This window comes from Xenopus laevis, chromosome 1S, assembly GCF_017654675.1.
Source record: "Xenopus laevis strain J_2021 chromosome 1S, Xenopus_laevis_v10.1, whole genome shotgun sequence".
Lineage (NCBI taxonomy): Eukaryota > Metazoa > Chordata > Amphibia > Anura > Pipidae > Xenopus > Xenopus laevis.
Window position 1 is genome coordinate 73,909,175 of NC_054372.1, and position 22,488 is coordinate 73,931,662.

The following is a 22,488-nucleotide window of genomic DNA, read 5'->3' on the forward strand; positions in this document are numbered from 1 at the left end:
TGGTGTTTATACAAATGGCCTGTAGATGTCACTGTGCTCAGATTTATACTGTGCATACTTCATACAGCTTAAAAGTGAAAGCTACTGTTGCATAATGCTTGCATGCATCTCTGCTAATAAAGCACTGTTATACTCTTCTCATCCTCGGCTACCCAAAACATAACAGATTGATGACAAGATGGCTCTTCTACCTCTGCAGCAGCCTGCAGCTTTTCTTCTAAACCCTGGTGAGCCTACGATACCTTTTACTGCTTGGATCTGCTTGGATCTGTATGTTTGAAAATTACATTATTGCTGCTGACCAAGGGGAGATTTCTGCTGCTAGAAAGTGTGCTTTACTTATTCACTGCCTGGGAGCAGAGGGACAGCGTATATTCTATACATTACCATAACCTGATGATACTTATGAAACTGCTCTTACTGCTATAAGAACTTTTTCATGCCAAGAGTAAATGTGGTTGCTGAAAGATACAAATTCCGCCTACATGGACAACGTAATGGCGAATCCACAGAACAATTTGTAGCAGCTTTGAGAGAGCTGGTTGTTACCTGTGAGTTTGGAAATTGAAACAGCAGTGGCAGAGGCCAAAACTCTCAGTCAGGGAACGCTGGACATGTACAGATTGTGAATTCAGCACTGTGGCCTAATAATTCACAGTCAAAGGCAAAATACAGTTATGAGGAAAGGGATTGATCTACACTGCAAAACCATGCAGCAAATACAAATTAAAAAATACTGCTTTCGCTGTGATTCAACAAAATACACTGCAAATTATGTTACATGTCCTGCAAAAGCTTTACAGTGCCACAAATGCAAAAAGGTAGGACATTTTGCTAAAATCTGCCGTAGTTCTGCTAAAGATGTTCATGAAGTCAATACTACAAATGTCACAGTATTAAGTGTGAATAAAGCTAGTACATTTATTCCAGACAAGTTTATATGCACTCAGTGTCAGTACTTCTTCTGCTGACAAGGGACACTCCATTAACCTGATGCTTGATAGAGGTTCAGCTGTTTCTATAATACCAAAGGATATTTTCTTGAAATACTTTGCAAAAGATCCGCTTGATGCACTTACTGAAACTGGTCAGTTTCTTAAAGGATCCAATCCCTGTGTTTGGTTGCTTGTCAGTGACTGTACAATTTGAACCAAATACTGCAAAATCTGACTTTTACATTGTGAATAAGGGTACTGCTATACTTGGAAGGAATCTCTTTGCTGCATTAAACCTACAATTAGTTGATGGTCTCATTACTACAGCACCAGTGCCTGCCACACAGCCAGTGTCCAAAATTTCACCACAAAGCAACACTTCACTGGGCTGTGCAAAGTACTTTGTACACAAAGTTAAGTTGAGACCAGATGTAAAACCAGTACCATTTCCTGATTCAGCATGGGAAAAACTTTCTATTGATATTGTCAGTCCTTTTGCAGATTTGCTATAACCTTGATAGACTATTACAGTAAATGGCCTGAAATTGCATTTGTTTCTCATATAACATCAGCTACAGTAATAACATTTCTGTCTACAGTCTTCAGCGGAGAAGGTAATCCAAAGGAGTTATTATCAGACAACGGACCACAGTTTGTCTCATGAGTTTGAATTCTTTCTGAGAGAGAGAGGAATATTGTGCATAGGAAATCTTCAGTGTATTACCCACAAGCAAATGGGAGGAATCGAGCGATTCAACGGAAGTCTGAAAGAAGCACTACAGACAGCATATCTTACTGGGAAATCTTGGAAAGTATTTACAACAGAGTTCCTACATAACTACAGAGCAACGTGCCATGCAACAACCCAATCATCTTCAGCTGAATTATTACATGGCAGACAGATGCGCACTAAGTTACACGTTGCAGACATCAAACTTCCACAAAATAATGTGCCTATAAAACCGCCTACTGCTGACATTGTCAAACGTCACAAGACGCCAGCGAGGACCGTACACATATGAACTGTCTGATGGATGCATATGGAATGCAAGTTGTGTTGCTCCTGTTAGATATGACTTTGGAGAAGCTCCATTTGATGAAGGACATTTTCCTACTCCTGATGTGGCATCAGCTCTGTGTTTAAATGATCTTATAGTGATTGTTAGGTTTGACTGCTGTGAGTTGCTGCTAGTGAGATGTGGAGCTAGACACTAGTAGATGATGTATCAAATAGGTTGGCAGTATCTGGTGTGGATAATTTGGTCTGATGTTGATGGCTAGAGTAGTAATTCTAGTGAGCTGGCTTGTGCCAGGGTTATGCTTGCGGGTCATTTAAGTTTTGTCCACTATTTTGTGGAAGTCCCTCTAGTCTGTGAGGGAACACAGAATGGACATTTGTTTGCTCTGCAAGGCTCTGATCATCTTATTGACATATGTGGTAGATTGCATTTTGAGATTTTTGTGGCCAGCTGCTTATCAAGCCCTTGGACATTTTTATGCTTGTAAAGTCATTTTATACTGTAGCTGTCATTTTCAGGGGCTTATACTGTATGTCTGATGTTTCATAGATGTTATGTTGGCCTAGTTATTTAGCTTTTAGCATTTGTTGGTTTGATTGTATGGTATGTTATTGGAGCATGGCTTGGTAGATCCCATGTGTACTGACATGGAGGGTCGCACATTTTTTAGGGTTCCTGTACTGCTATGGAAAATGTATAACACTGGTGAGGAGGAAGTCATGGGGTCTTATAGGTCATGATTCATTTTGTCTTGGTGGTGCAATACTATCCTTGTGTACTGACATGTCAGGACTAGAAGAAAAGGAATTTACAGTTAGAAGGTAAATTAAATTCTTATTATTAAGCAATTCTTGTATCAGTTCTTTCATGTTTTTATTTTATTATCAGTTTTGTTTTTTGTTTATAGTTGCATGCTTAGATATCATGCTTAGATACCTCCCAGAGGTGCTTTAGAAGGTAAAAAAATTACACTTTACACTTCAATATTCAAAAAATCATCACACATAGAAAATAAAAAGCAATTGGAAAAAGTCATTATTTCTGGTGAACTATGTGAAAACAACACAGGGGCACATTTACCTAGGGTCGAATATCAAGGATTAATTAACCCTCGATATTCGATCGTCAAAGTAAAATCCGTCGACTTCGAATATCAGAGTCGAAGGATTTACCGATATTCCGACGATCGAACGATTAAATCCTTCGAACCGAACGATTCGAAGGATTTTAATCCATCGATCGAAGGATATTCCTTCGATCAGAAAATTGTTAGGAAGCCTATGGGGACCTTCCCCATAGGCTAACATTGGCCTTGGTAGGTTTTAGGTGGCGAACTAGGGGGTCGAAGAATTTTTTAAAGAGACAGTACTTCGACTATCGAATGGTCGAATAGTCGAACGATTTTTAGTTCGAATCGTTCGATTCAAAGTCGAAGTTCGTAGTCGAAGGTCGAAGTAGCCCATTCGATGGTCGAAGTAGCCAAAAAAACATTCGAAATTCAAACTATTTTTCTTCTATTCCTTCACTCAAACTAAGTAAATGGGCCCCTAGGTGTTTGAAGGTGAACAACCCCTTTAAGTATATGTAATAATGTAAATGTAAACGTCACAATGAGGTGTTAATCAAAATACATTGATTTGCTGTATTTTTTATAAAGAAAACCATGTCCTAAAAATATCAGGAGTACTTTAAAAACAATGAATACTCATATTTTTCGTCTTACTACAAAAAAATTACACAAATCAAACTTAAATACTGTAGTTACAGAATGGTAGCATAGTTTTCAAAAAGACCTGGAGCTTCAATCAATGTGCTCATTTTGCACGCAGCATGACTTAAACTTCAAAGCTTTTATGAAGAAAGGAAAAAAGTAATTGTATTCACTCGTCCACTGAAAGTTTATGCCTGCCAGAGCCATTTACTGGGGCTTCTTAACAGCTTTGTTGAGGTGTTTATCCTTTCGAGATAGTTCATAGCTCTCGGCATTCAGGGGAATAGAAATAGATTCAGACTATGCCAAGCATTCAGGATGGTGTTTGCTAGTCAGGCACAATGTTGCAACTCATCTGCATAATCCCTTCATCTTGCTTGTGACAAGGAGAGGCCGAGTAGTGTCATGTCAAATTTGACAGCTTTATTAAACTGGAAAAACTATACTCATGTCCCTGTTTAAATGCTAAAGGCGCAGATTGCACACTAATATTCATTTTATTTTGGGAACTAGAAAATGCTTCAGGAAAAAAAAGACTACTTGTAATATTTTTCTTTTGCATTTTAATCAGAGAAAAACTTCAGTTCACTAAACATCTTTTTAACATGAATATTTGCAGAGATCATTTTGGAATTAAAGGGTAACTAAATTTTAAAATAGAATAATGCTAGAAATGCTGTATTTTGTATACTAAACATGAACTTACTGCACCACAAGCCTAATAAAATAAATTATTTATGCTTTTAAAGTTGGCCACGGGGGGGTCACCATCTTGTAACTATGTTAAACATCTTTGCAATACCCAATGTGGTCTGGGCTTTTGTTGGGAGACAAAGCTTAGGTTTTATCATAGATTATCAAAACAGTACAAGTCAATAATATCTGCCATTGAAGCAGATACAACAAGACTGATTAATAATCAGAATATACAGACTGCGCTGGGTGCTGAGTTGTTATGTAATCTAATGGAGTTGGAAACATTAAAGGGGATGTAAAGGCAAAAATGAAATCCAATACGTATCTCTACACAGTTGCTGACAGATATACAGGAAAACAAACAAAGCTGCTTGAGTTCTGGGAAGTAAAGTGGGGGAGGACTTCCCCCTGCTGTTCAAAACTATTATCGTTTACCTGCAGAGCAGTTAAGGACCATCTAAAGTTTCCTATCCGCAGCAGTGAAACAAAGGAATTTGGAATTTCACTGCATACATTCAGGTTTCTTATAAAAATGGTACACATTCTTTAATTAAAGTATATTGGAGATATATTTCTTCTTCATTAAAGAAAGTAAAAATGGGATTTTATTTTTTTTGCCTTTACATCCCTTTTAAGCAGAGACACTGTATTTCATCGTCGATTATTTCTTTATGTGTTATAATTTCAAAATAGGAGGTTTAAAGGTGAAGATGGATGATTAAAATGGTGGATTTTTTTTATTTCTCACTAAATCAAAAGAGGAAATTAACAAAACAATTGTACAATACAATTTACAATACAACAATACTGTTTGTTAATAAAATAGTAAAATTTATCAAAACACATAGGTGTAATAAAATCAGGAATAGCAGTCCACTGTTAAGATCTTTGCAAATCTAAAATAAGTAAAGAAGTAAAAAACTATTTTTCACTTAAAGAGAAAATATACCCCACTTTATTTGATATGATTTAGTTGGGCTTATGCAAAAAGCTTCTAAAATATACAGTATATAACTTTTTTTTTACATAGACATACCTACTTTTGTACCTTTTTTACATAAATTTGCTCAAACAAGGTGTGAATTTTTCTTTTAAGTTTATTAGTTATTACTTATTTAAAAAGGTACATAAACATCTCAAATGCAAAAAAACCCCATAAAAAAAACAGACTTACATGAGTTCTCAGATTGGAGGTAAACAAAGAGTCTGTCTCTGACTCTTACACACAACATTTCCCTACCACCTCATAGGATGGCAAGGTCATTCAACCCCTCTACCTATTTCCATTGTGAAATCTTCTGGGTTTCTTATGGTAGGTAGTACACTGATTCTCTGAAAAGCTGAGAATCTGTCACTTCAACATGAAACAAGTTAAGGAGTGGTTCATTGACATAGCCAGTATAATGAAAAGGTTGGATATGGTACCTGAAAGTCAGAGACAGACTAATGTCTATGTTAGCAGTTCACATTGGATATTTAAGAACTTTGGAGTGTGCAGCTGAAAGTATTACAACTTAATTCTCCTATGTGTTGGTCTGAGTTTGTCCCCAAATGTTTTATAAACTTGACTTTATGATCTGCATGCTTGGAAGCCAACATAATGGCTAATTGATATTGGGCTTCTTCTTTACTCCATATCTTTTATAAATGCTATGAGGTCTCTTACATAAAAAGTTAAGACTGGTAGTGCAAGTACAGTCATGCTAAAAGAAAATACAAATATTTCACACACATTGACACCATTCATTAGGTAATTGTAAGTAAAGGTAATTTTGTCCAAACACACTCCTTGCAATTTTGCATAGCTGCAAAGAGCGTGTTTAGTTTCTCCATTGGTCATTCATTTTATAGAATTGTTCATTCACAAGACACATACATTCACCTAATAATCTGCATTCCTTATATTAGATTTAGCCTCGACTGAATACAAGCTATTTACAAAATGAATATTGTCATATGGCTAAAACAACTGGTACTTTACAAAATATGTAACAAATTAAATGCCACATTGTGTTGTTGACATTTGTATTTAATCTTTGTAATTACAGCAATGTAATTTTCCAGCTCGATACATTTTACTTAATTTAAAATTACAACACTGGTGTTTAGATTATTAAAAATGTTGACTTTTATTATACAAAAATATGGTTTAGTATAAATTGGGATCTCTGACCCCTTTTTACTTCTGCATATTTTTTTTATAACCGTCATTCTAGTGGCTACAAAATTGCTCCTTTTTGTGCTCCTTTTTGTGCCATTATTTTTCCCTTTTGAACAGCAACCCAGCAGTTATTTTATACATATTATTACTAGTGTCATTATTATCAGTACTCATAGTTACATAGTTAAATCAGGTTGAAAAAAGACAAAGTCCATCAAGTTCAACCCCTCCAAATGAAAACCCAGCATCCATACACACACCCCTCCATACTTTCACATAAATTATATATACCCATTTATAATACACAAAAGCCATGAATATCCTGTAAATTATATCCTTATAAACGGTGAGTGCTGATGTCATCAGTTATAAACGGTGAGTTCTGATGTCATTTCTGTCACATGACTCATTGAAATTTGTGTATTATAATAAATAAAGAACCCCCAGTTGTAAAATATGAGGATATTAGAAGTTACCTCGGAGTTCCATGACCTGTATAAAAACACTCGGCCTTCGGCCTCGTGTTTTTATATGGTCATGAAACTCCTCGGTAACTTATAATATCCCTATATTTTACAAAAGGGGGTACTTTATTCACTATATATACTTAACTATAGAGTTTAGTATCACAATAGCCTTTGATATTATGTCTGTCCAAGAAATCATCCAAGCCCCTCTTAAAGGGGACATATAGCATAAATTTTCACAATGCATCAAACCATTTCAAATAATGTAAAATAGAAGAAAGTGTTTTTATTTTAATAACTTTTGCATCAAAAACTTTCTGTATTAGATTGAAAACTGTTCTCAGCCCTCCCCCTTTGAAACTTCCTGTCCCAGACTCTTCAGTATCTGAGCTGCAGCCGAGGGCTCTTTCTGTATAAGCAATAGAGCAACAGCCACTGAGGGAGGAGTGGGCGTATCTGTGATGTCTCTCTCAGTCCTTCCCTGCAGACTTCTGTTAACCCTTACTGCTGGTTTTCCCTTCCCTGCTCCTTTCTCTCCCTCTCTGTCCTATTTATTTAACCCCCTCTCTGCCCTGTTTGTTTTCCTCCCCCTCCCTTCACTGCTTGTTCCTTTCTCTTGCCCTGCAATAATTGTGTAAAAGAAAGAAAAGCAAACTTCTGTATAAATAATACATAATCTGCTGCTAAAAGTATTTTATTCTTTTCTGGGGGCAATGAGTATGAGCAGTTAGTGTAAGTACCATAGTCATTTTATACACAGTATTATGTTGTATTCAAACAGCAATCAACGTCTTATGGGTTTTCCTTTGTAACTCCCTGCATCTGTTATTAGATGGTATACAATTCCAGAACATCAGCTGCATTTATTGCCTTGCAACTCCCAGCACCTCATTATGAATTGTTCCATAACAGCTGCATTTCCCCTTGCAACTCCCTGCACCTGATCATAAATTATCCCAGAACAGCTGCATTTATTCCCTTGCAACTCCCTGCACCTCCCTATAAATTGTTCCATAACAGCTGCATTTCCCCTTGCAACTCCCTGCACCTGATCATAAATTGTTCCATAACAGCTGCATTTTCCCTTGCAACTCCCTGCACCTGGTCATAAATTGTTCCAGAACAGCTGCATTTTACCTTGCAACTCCCTGCACCTGGTCATAAATTGTTCAAGAACAGCTGCATTTCACCTTGCAACTCCCTGCACCTGGTCATAAACTGTTCCACAACAGCTGCACTTCCCCTTGCAACTCCCTGCACCTGGTGATAAATTGTTCCAGAACAGCTGCATTTTACCTTGCAACTCCCTGCACCTGGTCATAAATTGTTCCACAACAGCTGCATTCCCCTTGCAACTCCCTGCACCTGGTCATAAATTGTTCCAGAACAGCTGCATTTTACCTTGCAACTCCCTGCACCTGGTCATAAATTGTTCCAAAACAGCTGCATTTTACCTTGCAACTCCCTGCACCTAATCATAAATTTTTCCGGAAAAGCTGCACTTCCCCTTGCAACTCCCTGCACCTGATTATAAACTGTTCCACAACAGCTGCATTTTACCCTGCAACTCCCTGCACCTGATTATAAATTGTTCCACAACAGCTGCATTTCCCCTTGCAACTCCCTGCACCTGGTCATAAATTGTTCCAGAACAGCTGCATTTTACCTTGCAACTCCCTGCACCTGGTTATAAATTGTTCCACAACAGCTGCATTCCCCCTTGCAACGCCCTGCACCTGATTATAAATTATCTCAGAACAGCTGAATTTTACCTTGCAACTCCCTGCACCTGGTCATAAATTGTTCCAGAACAGCTGCATTCCCCTTGCAACTCCCTGCACCTGCTCATATATCAATATGAAGGAAAACAAACCTACAGCTGCTGTTCTGCAATATCATAGCAGTAAATACTAATGTACACTGTTTGTATAAGTTTTATAATGTAATAAATGTAAAGTCAGGGAGTTGCATAGTGTATAACAATATATTATGGACTATAGATTATGTCCAGGTACATATGTGACTGATGCCTATTTGCTGTGTAACACAGGACAATACTGTTGTACTTTAAATAAAAGAAAATACTATTACATTTCATTACTATTACAGTTTGTATTAACCTTCGCATCTATTGATTTATGTTGAGCATGTAAGATACATAGTTATAAGTGAATGATCAGGCAGCAGCATAAGACAGTTATGTGCAGGCTGGGACACACAGGACAGAGGGTGGGAGGGGAGGGGTTTGGCTGCTACAGCTCCTGAGTTCAGCCTGTCAGTCAGTGCTGTGACTACTTCCTGTGAGAGAATGAACAGACACTCCCACTCTTCATTTCAGCCTAGACACCGACCAGAGAGGTTCTCTCTGCAGCTCTGATATAATGACAGTTCTAGGAGGTAAGATGCTTTCAAAACATTTTTCTTTCTGCATCATTACATGTTTTGAGGAAGGATGTGTAATATATCTGAATATGAAGGTTATATGAAATGTCCCCTTTAAAAGCATTAACAGAATCAGCCATCACAACATCACCCGGCAGTGCATTCCACAACTTCATTGTCCTCACTGCGAAGAACCACCTACATTGTTGCAGTAGTAGTAGTATAGTTGTAGTATAGATCAATTCTGTGTATAGGTCTAATTATTTCAACATATTTCGAATGGTACGATCGTCAATCTCCCAAACTCCCCCAATTGCCTCCATAAAGGTTCTAGGAGGTCCACCATAGGCTAAAACAGCACTTCGGCAGCTTTTAGGTGGCAAATGGTCGAATTCGAAGTTTTAAAGAGACAGTACTTCAAAAAAATTTGGCCTTCAAATTTCAACTTCTTTTCAACTTCGTATGACTATTCCCTAGTCGAAGTACACAAAAAAATGGCTCAAATTCAACGTTTTTAACTTCAAGACTTCACCTCGACCTTTGATAAATCTGCCCCATATGTGTTTATACACATAGGGGCATAATTATCAAGGATCGAATTTAAGTAAAAAAACTTAGAAAGTCGACCATCGTATTTGAGTATCCAAAGTATTTTTTCCAGCGAATATGGCCATATTCGATCGAAGTACAAAGTAAAATAGTACAATCAAATGATTTAACCCTTCGAATCGAATAATTTTTTTTAAAAAAAACTTTGACTTCTCATAACTTGCCCAAAAGCCTCAGGTAGGTTCTACGAGGTCCCCCATAGGCTAAACAGCAATTCAGCAGGTTTAAGGTGGCGAAGTGGCGAAGTCGAAGTTTTTTAAAGAGACAGTACTTCGATTTTCGAGTGGTCGAATATTCAAAGTTTTTTCACTTCGAATCAAAGTCGAAGACGAATTTGGCCTATTCGATGGTCGAAGTACCCAAAAATTAATTTTTAAGTTTTTTAATTCAAAAATTCACTTCGACCTTCAATCTGCCCCATACAGTATATACATTTATACATTTACTAACTACTTTAGAGGATTAGAAGAAAAGAAGTTCAGGCTCAATTTGACCCCAGTAAATATGAGGTCACATTTACTTGAATATATGTCTGTGCACATCAGCCTAACCTAGTTTTATAGTTGATAACATTTGTTAGATTCAGAGGATAGGGCAATGGCTGAACTGTTAATGCTTAAAGATGCAATGGATGCAATGTTTCTGAGAGCAATGTCATCATTTCCAGTAATGTGAATGCTGAATGGGGTAAAATTACAGAGTGCAGCCACAGCACGACTGGCTTTAGAGGTAGCTGAAACAGTAACTCCTCGTAAAATGCCTTCTGTCCTGCCCTCTAATGGCACAAATGACTCATCAGTAATTGTTACAAATGCCAGGATGTTGACTGATGACCCTGGAACTCAGGCTTGCTTATATAGTACACAGGAATCACCTTCAGTCTATGGAGATCTGAGAAAAACACTCCTCCAGTGCATACACAGACTTTCAGCTCAGTCCATACAGTGTTCTCCCCAAACCTTAAGCCCAGACAACTCTCATAGCAACCAAGGAGACTCAGAAAAAGACCAAAAAGATGAAAATTCACATGCACGCTTAAGAACTGGTAAAAGAGAACTAGTCATTCCAGCTGGGAAACGGACTTGGTTGAGGTGTAGATTTCCTCCAAACTTTGAAGTGACTGAATAAGTGGTTACTGATGAGACCATACTGAGGCGAGTAACAAAGATCACAAGTGATAAGAATGAGAGACAACAAAGACTTGGTGCAAATACACGTCAAAAGCACACAAATGCAAAAGGTGCTCAGCTAGAAACAGAGGAAGTGAAAGACAAACAAAGAAGGTAGGTCATGATAGTAAGATTGAAGCTGATGTTATACTCCAGTTGACAGAAAAGCTTGACCAGCTTACTAAAGTAGTAAACTCAATAAGGACACAACCTAAACAAACTATGCTTGCATAAAGTGTAGTGAACAACATCTGTCGAATTGTAATCATTGCTTGGTGTGTGGTGGAGAGAATCACAGAGCTATTGGTTGTTTGAAGAACCCCAAGTTACAGGGAAACGAGGATCATTCACTGTACAGGGACAAGCAGTGACTGGGCCACCACAACAGTCCATACCTGATAGTTACAGAATGTCACCTCTGGCAAGAAGTAAACCCCAGGGACAAATCACCACCCTATCACCAAACTCATCAGATCCACCGGCAGAAAGAAAGGATCAGATCATCAAACTTATTGGAAAGAAGACCCTGGCAAAATGCAATTCCAATGGTTTCACTGGCACAGCATTATTAGACACTGGTTCTCAGGTCAGTGTTATAGATAAGCAAAGGAAGGACAAACACTTACAGAACATGCCAGTTGGACCACATGCTGAGCTCATTGGTGGTGAAGATAAACTGGAAGTACATGCTATAAATGGATAACTAATACAAGTTGATGGCTGGGTAGTAATAACTATAAACATGCCAGGAAATGAAAACCCTGTTTTAGCAATAAATGTTTCTTTCCTAGTGAGTCACCACCAGATGGATATACCCCTGCTTGGGTTCAACAAAATTGAAGAACTAATTCAAGTAAAAGTAATACCTAACCTTTTTAGTCTTCTATGTAGTGATATCTCAGTCCCAAGTGATAAAGACAGAAACATGAACCTGATCCAAATCAGGAAAGATGAAAATTCACATGCACACTTAAGAACTGGTAAAAGAGAACTAGTCATTCCAGCTGGGAAACTGACTTGGTTGAGGTGTAGATTTCCTCCAAACTTTGAAGTGACTGAATAAGTTTTTCTGTTTGAGCCAGAAGAGAATAGTTTTACTCTGGAAGAATTGACGTAGGAGAGGGCCTTCTGGAGGTCCAGAACAGCAAAATCCCCTACATGGTAGTGCCTGTGGGAAATCATACAAAGCATGATGTCATCCTCCAAATGGAAGTAAGAAACAGTACTTCTTTATCTCAAGAGCAGTTATCATTACGTTGGCATCCATCAGTTGACCGAAGTGAACAAGAGACTGTTAAATGCATGCTATATGAGGAATCAGCAGTTTTTGCAAGAAATAATGAGGACATAGGCTGCATACCAAGTTTGCAAATGTCACTAAATCTTAAAGATCACACACCAATACAAAAAGGTTACACGTCAATTTTGGCCACAGAAATGTGAACTGTTTCGCAATCTAGTAAGCTATTTAGGCCGTATAGTATCAGCAGCAGGAGTAAAAACTGACACAAAAGATATTGAGGCCAAAAAATCTATAAAGGAGAAGATTCCCAAGACAGTCTGTGCGAAGATTGCTGGGGTTTCTCAGCTACTATTGCAGCTATGTTCAGGACTTTTCACAAATTGGTGCAGTCCTATATCAGCATCAAGATGGAAAGCTACGAGAATTAGGATATGGTTCCTGTACATTAACTCCTGTAGAAAAGAACTACAGGCTACATAGTGGGAATCTTGAGTTTTGAGCTTTGAAATGGGCTGTGTGTGAACAATTCAGGGATTACCTGTATTATGCACCACACTTCACTGTTTACACCAATAATAATCCTTTAACATATGTCAACATGCAAAGCTAAATGCAGTAGGCCATCACTTGGTCAGGGAATTGTCAGACTTTCACTTTAATATTAGATACAGGCCAGGAAAAACAAATGTTGATGCTGACTCACTGTCTTGTATCCCATTGGATATTGATAAGTATATGGCACAGTGTACAGAAGAATTGTCACAAGATGTGATTTGTGCCACTTGGCATTTTAGTAAAGCAGACCAGAAGGGAGATGTTGCTTGGATTGCTGCTCTCAACATTGATGCAAACACTTATGAGACTTCTTCAACAGTACTATCAGCAAGAGATGTAAAACAGGCCGTTAATGGAGTAACACTGAAATTTTGTATGCGTGGAGTATACACGCTCTTGTACAGGATAACTGGTGAAAGGCGACAACTAGCACTTCCAGCCAAGTACAGAGAGACAGTTTTGAAATATCTTCATGATGACATGGGTCTTGTTGGTACTGAGTGAGTAGTATGGTTATGAAGAGAAAGATTATACTGGCCATTTATGAGAAAGGAGATTGAAGATTATTTCACCAGAAAGTGCCCTTGCATCAAACAGTAGAAACCAGTCACTCATGTTAGAGCCCAAATGGTAAGCATTAAATCCTCAACACCTTTAGAGCTTGTTTGTATTGATTTCTTGGAAACTTGTAAAGGTGTATATGAATACATTCTAATAGTGGTGGACCACTTCACAAGGTTTGCCCAAGCTTACCCCACAGAAAAACAAGTCAGGTCTTACTGCTGCTGAGTGTATTTTCAATGATTTCATTCCATGCTTTGGATATCCAGAAAGGTTGCACCATGACCAAGGGCGAGAGTTTGAAAATTAATTGTTCCGGTCTCTTCAGCATTTGGCAGGTATCAGACATTTGAGAACATCACTTTACCAAGGTAATCTGGCTGAGAAATTCAATCTGACACTGCTACAGATGTTATGAACATTTAGAGATAAGGAGAAAGAAAGGTGGAAAGATTACCTACAACAAATGGTACATGCTTATAATTGTACCTGACATGAGGTAGCTGGTATAGAGCAAAAAAACATGGTGATATATGGATTATGTAATTCTTATCAAATCCCCTTGAAGCATTACCAGATTATATGAGTATGTTTCTCTAATTTTGATTGGAGTTGGAGTTGGAGTGATATCAACCCCCCCCCCCCCCAGCAGCTTAACATCAAAACTATGGGCAGGCAACCAGATAGCAGTTTCCTAACACAAGATAACAGCTGCCTGACAGATCTAAAAACAGCTCTCAATAGTAAAATCCAGGTCCCACTGCAACACATTCAGCTACATTGAGTAGGAGAAACAGCAGTCTGTCTGAAGTGCTGGTACTTTCCGAAAGCACATGACCAGACAAAATGACCCGAGATGGCTGCCTACACACCAATATAACAACTAAAAAAATACACTTGCTATTTCAAGAATTACATTTTATATTGTAGAGTGAATTATTTGCAGTGTAAACAGTGTAATTTAGAAATAAAAATGACATCATAAAAATCATGACAGAATCCCTTTAAGTTACAAAGTTAATACACCAAAATTTGCTGCACTTTTAAAACCATGGGTGAAGTGGCTAACGCTGGCGAAAATTCATAATTTCGCTTGCGAAGGAGATAGACTTCACACTCTAACGGCAGGCGAATTTTAGATCTGGCAAAAGAGTGTTACTATGCAAATTCACTAAGTTTTTGATTTTATTGACTGTTACCTCTATCGCAATACTTACCTTCACCACCTCAGACCAGGCGAAGTCTGATGGAGTAGATAGGACTTACTTGAAATTTTGTTTACTTGAAATTTTGTTGGAAATTTTTTGGCGTCTTTTCCTTTTTCAGGGTGATAGCCTGCAAAAGTGCCTACATTTTTTTTAGGGTACCCGGCTTCCCCCCTACATTTCCTTACATATGGCACATAATCTATACAGTGGGCACATGTGTAGGGCAGTATAACACCTCTATTTTATTTTATTAAGGTTCTCTGGCCTTGTGTAGCGTAATGTATTTGCTGCAACATATACGTCCATTGTACTTTAACTGCACACCATATGCAAATTAGCCAACGCTAGCGTAACTTCGAACTGCTGATCGTATTATCGCTAGTGCAACTTCGCAAGCATTCGGTACCCTGTGTGCAACTTCGGATCTTCATGAATTAGCGTTGTCCAAGCGAATTTAGGCCTGGCGAAGTGTTGCGATGTAAGTAAATTTACCCCCATGTGTGTTATGAAAAACTATATGGGCAGTGGTGTTGGTAGGTTAGAATTTGTGTGTCAAGAGTGGTGCTTATACAAATGGACTGTAGGTGTCACTATGCACAAGAGTTATACTGTGTATACATAGTATTTTCTATACTACTTAAAGTGTTGAAGAGTTGAAGTTATTGTTGAAGTGTAATGGATGCATGAACCTGCTAATAAAGCACTGTTATACTCTACTCATCCTCGGCTACCAAACATAACAAATTGGCGACGAGATGTCTCTTCTACCTCTGCAGCAGCCTGCAGCTTTTCTCCCAAACCCTGTTGAGCCTACCATACATTTTACTGCTTGGATCCATATGTTTGAAAATTTCATTATTGCTGCTGACCAAGGGGAGATTTCTGCTGCTAGAAAGTGAGCTTTATTTATTCACTACCTGGGAGCAGAGGAACAGCGTATATTCGACACATTGCCATTAGCTGATGATGGTTATGGGCTTATTAAACTGCTCTTACTGCTATGAAGAACTTTTTCGTGCCAAGAGTGAATGTGGTTGCCGAAAGATATAAATTCCGCCAACGTGGACAACATAATGGTGAATCCACAGAACAATTTGTAGCAGCTTTGAGAGAGCTCGTTTTTACCTTTGGGAATCTAACAGAAGAAATGCTAAGAGACCAAATAGTGGAAAAACTAAACTCTCCTCGCATTAGAGAGAGACTGCTCCTAGAGCAGGATTTAACCCTTGCAAAGGTTAACCTATATGAGTCTTCGGCTAAGTTTTGAGAAGTCGAAGTTTTTTTTTTGTAAAATCGTTTGAATCAAAGGATTTAATAGTACGATCTAACGATTTTAATTCGATCGAAAACGGCTATATTACATCGAAAAAAAACTTTGACTATCGTACTACTAAAATTCGATTGTCGAATTTCGAATATTTTTCACTTAGAAAATTTGACCCTTAGAAAATGTGCCCCTTAGTCAAGGAACTGCTGGGAATGTAGAGACTGTGAATTTAGCACTATGGCCTAATAATTCACAGTCACAGGCAAAATACAGTTAAGGAAAGGGATTCATCTACACTGCAAAACCATGCAGCAAATACAAATAAAAAATACTGCTTCCGATGTGGTTCAACACAACACACTGCAAATTATGCTACATGTTCTGCAAAAGCTGTAGAATGCTGCAAATGCAAAATGGTAGGACATTTTGCTAAGATCTACTATAGTTCTGCTAAAGATGTTCATGAAGTCATTGCTACAAATCTTACAGTATTAAGTGTGGATAAAGCTGATACATTTATTCCAGACAAGTTTAAATGCACTGTTAATGCCAGTACTGCTTCTGCTGACAAGGGACACTCAATTAATCTGATGTTTGATACTCATTCAGCTGTTTTTTCTATACTACCAAAGAATGTTTTCTTGAAATACTTGTTGCACCTGCCCTGAGACTGGTCAGTTACTTAAAGGAGAAGGAAAGCTCCAAGACAGTTTATTGCCAACAGATTAGCCACAATAGTGCAAGCTAGAACGCTATATTTATTCTGCAGAAAGCTTTACCATACCTGAATAAACAGCTATATAAACTGTCTCTGTTTGTTTAGGATAGAAGCTGCCATATCAGCTTGGTGTGACCACTTCCTGCCTGAGTCTCTCCCTGCTCACTTACAGCTTTGAACTCAGATTACAGCAGGGATGGAAGGAGGGAGGGGGAGAGGAGCAAACTGAGCATGCTCAAGCCCTGCCTTGGAGGTTTATGCTGAAAACAGGAAGTCTAATACAGAAGCCCATGTGTACACAATAAAAGGAAAGAAATGCCGTGTTTCTTTTGACAGAGGACTCAGAGCAGCATTACTTTGAGGGTTTGCTGGTATATTTATATAGATGTTTCTGATAAAGTTTACTTAATTTTAGCCTTTCCTTCTCCTTTAAAGGATCCAATCCCAGTGCTTGGTTGCTTGCCAGTGACTGTGCAATTTGAATCAAATACTGCAAAATGTGAATTTTACATTGTGAATATGGGTACTGCTATACTCAGAAGTGATCACTTTGCTGCATTAAACCTACAATTAGTTGTGATGGTCTCATTGCAGCACTATCCCTGTGCTTGGTTGCTTGCCAGTGACTGTACAATTTGAATCAAATACTGCAAAATGTGCCTTTTACATTGTGAATAAGGGTACTGCTATACTCGGAAGGGATCTCTTTGCTGCATTAAACCTACAAACAGTTGATGGTCTCATTACTACAGCACCTGTGCCTGCCAAACAACTAGTGTCTAAAATTTCACCACAAAGCAACACTTCATTGGGTTGTGCAAAGAACTTTGTACACAAAGTTAAATTGAGACCAGATGTAAAACCAGTATACCAGAAACTGAGGTGATTGCCCTACTCTATAAGGAAGGGAGGCTATCTCACAGGAACTAAAGAAACTAAACTGTTGCAAGATGTGATTGAAAAATCAGAATCCTTCAAATGGGTTTCACCAATTGTTGTAACAATGAAGAAAACTGGAGGTATTCGATTGAGTGTTGATCTCTGTGAACATAATAAGGCAGTTGTTATGGATAATCATCTCTTGCCACACATAGAGGAAATGTTTTCAGAACTCCGAGGAGCAAAATTATTTTCCACCCTGGATCTTCAGAGTGCTTATCATCAAGTAATACTGCATGAGGAAAGCAGAGCCCTCACTGCATTTATCACATATGATGGTTTGTTTCAGTTTAAGCATGTAACTTATGGACTGGCTTTAGCACTGAGTTGGTGTTGGTGCAGTTCTCACACAGATCCATGCTGATCATACAGACAAAAATGTTGCATTTGCAACCAGAACACTTACAGAGGCAGAGCGTAAGTATTCAACTGTTGGAAAAAAAAGCTCTAGCATGTATGTTTGCAAATGCAAGGAGTCTGACTGGTAAGATGGGAGAGCTGGATGTGCTGGTGCTGGAGGGAAAATATGATGTGATTGGTGTGGCCGAAACATGGCTGAATGAGTTGCATGACTGGGCAGTAAATATCAGTGGCAATACTTTGTTTCGGAGGGACAGAGGCAATAGAAAAGGAGGAGGGGTATATCTATTTGTTAGGCAGGATTTAAAAGCTTATATAAAGGAGGAGGTTATGTTAGAAAATGAGGGGGCAGAAGTCTTATGGGTAGAGTTCTTCACCAATTGTAAAGAGTCCAACAAATTAATTGTAGGCGTATGCTATAGACCCCCTAATGTAAGTGAGGAGGAGGAGGCGAAGCTTCTCATGCAAATAGAAAAGGCTGCTAGTTTGGGTAAAGTAATGATAATGGGAGATTTTAATTACCCAGATATTGACTGTAGCAACAGTACTGCCAGATCAGTTAATGGGAACACATTTATAAACTTGTTGCATGACAATTTTATGGCACAGGTTGTTGAGGAGCCTACCAGAAAAAATGCTATTCTGGATTTAGTGATCTCAAATGACCCAGGACTTATAGCAAATGTGCAAGTCATTGAACCCCTGGGTAAGAGTGATCATAATGTAATATCATTTAATGTCTGGTGCAAAAAACAAATAAATACTGGGGCAACAAAAAACATGAATGCTAATTTTAGTGCCTTGAGGGCTGCCCTACAGAATATTGATTGGGGCATTACGTTTTCAGCTAAAAACACAGAACAGAAATGGTTGTCATTTAAAATGATATTAAATCATTACTGTTCTCAATTTATTCCCTTAAGAAGTAAATGTAGAAGCTCTAAGAATCATCCTATATGGCTTAATACAGAAGTAAAGAAGTTAATAGGGAAAAAGAGAAAGGCATTTAAACACTACAAATCTGTTGGGACAGAAGCTGCATTTAATAAATATAAACACTGTAATAAATGTTGTAAATTAGCAATCCGGAAGGCAAAGTAGGGAAATGAAGAGTTAATTGCGATGGAGGTGAAATGTAACCCTAAAACGTTTTTTAAATATATTAATAGTAAAAAGATGCAGGTTGAGAGTGTAAATCCCCAGATTTATGGAGCTTAGACAGAGCACACTGTTCATTGCCACCTAAGCAACCTTCCACTAAGATGCCAAGGGATATTATTGCATGCTTCCATTACTATGAAGGTAAAGAAGCCATTTTCTCACTGTCACGCACTACCTCCCAGGTTGAATTTCACAACAGTAAATTGCAGATATATGCTGATCTCTCACTGGTTACTCTAGCCAAGAGAAGAGAACTCATACCAATTACACAAAAATTGAGAGAATGTAAGATGCCATACCGCTGGGGGTACCCTTTCAAATTGACAGTTAACCATCAAGGTAAAGTGTATACCCTATACAACCCAACTAAAGGACATAAGCTCTTGGCAGCATTGGGCATCCAAGCAAAACCCCCCTCTTCTCCTCAACAGTCTCCCATAGGGAGAACACATTTAAAACCACAATGGAACAGAATCCTTGCATCATCAGATACACCTAGGCTGGCTTCAAATCCATCATCACCAAAGGACAAATAGTCCTATAGCTTGTCTTGATTGTGATGATTACCTACACCAAGATTGGGTTACTGTATGTTTTCATACTTACAATTATACTTTCATTTCCTACTTTCAAATGGATCTCAAAAATGATTTGTGAAGACACCTTCCAGAGAGATCTTCCAACTATCTCCCACCCCACCTCCCTCCCACTGAACCCAGATTTACTATAGATATAAATGTTGTATCCAATGCTTTACTATTCTTCAAATTGCTTATGTTGCATGCCTTATCATATAATGTATGTACATCTTTAAGTGCTTGTGTATTTCGGAGGGACTTGGTTTAACCGACAGGAAATTATCTGCCCACTCCTGTAGCACTTCACATATATTTTGTAACCAATGGTGAAATTAATATCCTTGAATGCACATACAATTAAAAATAAACAAGCCAGACATTAGATAATAGTTATTATACTCATCGAAAAGAATCCATGGAGTGTCCGCAAACTGCAAAGTTAAATATCAAACATGAAAAAAGAGGACTTAACCTCCAGGACTCTATCAATGAATTGAGTTCAACAAGAGGCGGAATTGATTCATTCTCTTTAAAGTGGCAGACTTGGAACACTGATGCTGACTTCACCTGCTCAATTTAAACCCGCATAGCGAGGCAAACTGCAGGAGTACGGTCTGTATACTTATCTTATTATTTGGGAGTAGGACAGGACATTGATTGTGATTGTTAAATCGCTAAGGAAGTCGCTGGACTTTTACACCTGCACTCCCAATCCTATTAATCACCAACTTCAGTGTACAGATCACACTGCGGATTTATAATATATACATCATACATTGTGCCACTTATCCACATTGTGGAACTGTCCTTTGAGAGAAGACTTGGTGCTTACTACATTGGGATAATCCTGCAATTTTACAACATTTTGCACAGTGCTTAAGTTCCATGTTCCGCCACATACTTCACTATTTCAGCTTGGTGCCTTATCAGGTGTGTGATCACTAATCACTGGATATAACTATCGGCATAGACGTGTGCCTTATTACTTTAGTGTTACTATTTTCATAGACCCAGTGGTCTGTTTCTCACTTGCAGTTACCAATTATATGATTTGCTCTTCCTACCTCTTTAATATAAGGCAGGTGGTGGGGTCAAATAATCTAACAGAGGGATCCCTCCTCCCATTTGCTGCACCTTGTTTGTCTTTTAACTTTGTTTTAACTTAGAATTGGGGCATGGTTGTGAATAAATATTGCCTTTTTAAATTATTTGGATCTTGTTGAATTCAATTCATTGATAGAGTCCTGGAGGTTAAGTCCTCTTTTTTCATGTTTGATATTTAATATCCTTGAATGTTAAGGAAGGGTTAACAGCCTTACTAGGAAATACCTTACTCTTAAAGAATTTAAAAAATTACATGCAGATTTAGCTTACATTCAAGAGACCCATTTTGAGGCAAATATACCTCAAAAATTATGCTCAAAACATTACCCAACAGGATATTATGCCTTTAACACACAAAAGAAAGCAGGAGTGGCAATTTTAGTTCACAAAGATTGCTGTAACTGTCCTCGGATCCTTGAAAGACTTTAAGAACATACCACTGGTACGAAAATAACTTTCTTTATTGGTAACATCATCAGGATAGGGAATCAGGAACAAAGATGATGAGTTTTAGCAATATTGGTGCGATATAAGTGCAGTAAGTACACGTAGAATGCGTAGAATGTGGTAGAACTAGGGGCAAACATACAAAAGGAGCATTCAGTATATATTCTAACATATAATCACTAACATTGTCATTAGCAGCATTAATCAGTACACATAAACAAAGATAGCTCACCTATTTTCGCCTCATAGGATCTTAAGGGCAGTTTCTCTACTCTGGCATGCTCTCTGAAGATTCTGTCTCTAAGATGGCTGCTGGCATGTCTGGCTAGATTCTAGAAGATCTCAGAGTGAGGCTGGGTTCTGATTGGACTAGACTGTCAGGTGGCTGGAGTACTCAAATTAACCCTGTAATGTCCTGTGCTTAGCTGGCTGTTACTCTACACACAAATGAACTTTAACAGCAGGAATAACTTTTCTGCTTGCCATACAACAGAGCGTATAGAGGTATATATTGTTCTGTACTGCAAACTAGCGCTAAGTTGCTATAAACTTCTCTTATTAACAGTCACAAGGAATTATGCAGTTCAAAGTTAGATTGGCTTGGGCGGGCAGCTACACTCCCACCAAATTACCTTTAATTTATGCATTCATTGTTAAATTGGGTTGCATAAATTAAGGTGATTTTACTTCTTCCTTCTTGTTATGCATTTGAGAATGTTCTTTATTATTCTCGATAAGAACAACCAATTTTTGGATAGGACGTTCTAGAATGAGTGGAGTGGTGAGACGTTCTCCTCTCTTACTTAATTTAGAATCTCCCATCTGTAATTTCACTCTTCTCACCAATCCATCATTGTCTTTCTGGACATCAAGAACTTTAGCGATTCTCCATCGATTTCTGGGTATGTCCTCTTCTTTGACGATCACTATGTCGTTTATTTGAACATTTCTTCTAGGAGTATGCCATTTTTGTCTGAGAGTGAGATTAGCTAGGCATACAAATCTTCCTGGCTCTTGGTTGTTGTGTTTAAGGCTTGAATGACCTTCACTTCAGGATCGCACATTGATAGCTCTAGGCAATCTTTGTTGGGTACTATTTCCCTTTCCCATAGAAACTTTGGGCCTGTAAACCAATTTGAGTCGTTCATTTCTGAAACTTTAAGACCTCTTGAAGCATGATCTGCTGGATTCCTTTCTG

At 38.2% G+C, this 22,488-nt stretch overlaps 1 long non-coding RNA gene across 1 annotated transcript in view; it reads right to left on the minus strand.

Annotated features, from left to right (window-relative positions):
• Positions 1 to 22,283, minus strand: part of LOC108706786 — a 51,579-nt gene extending 29,296 nt beyond the window's left edge. The window contains exon 1 of the long non-coding RNA XR_005964922.1: positions 21,523 to 22,283. This is a non-coding gene — a long non-coding RNA (uncharacterized LOC108706786). The remainder of the gene's footprint in view (positions 1 to 21,522) is intronic.
• Positions 22,284 to 22,488: the final 205 nt, after the last annotated feature.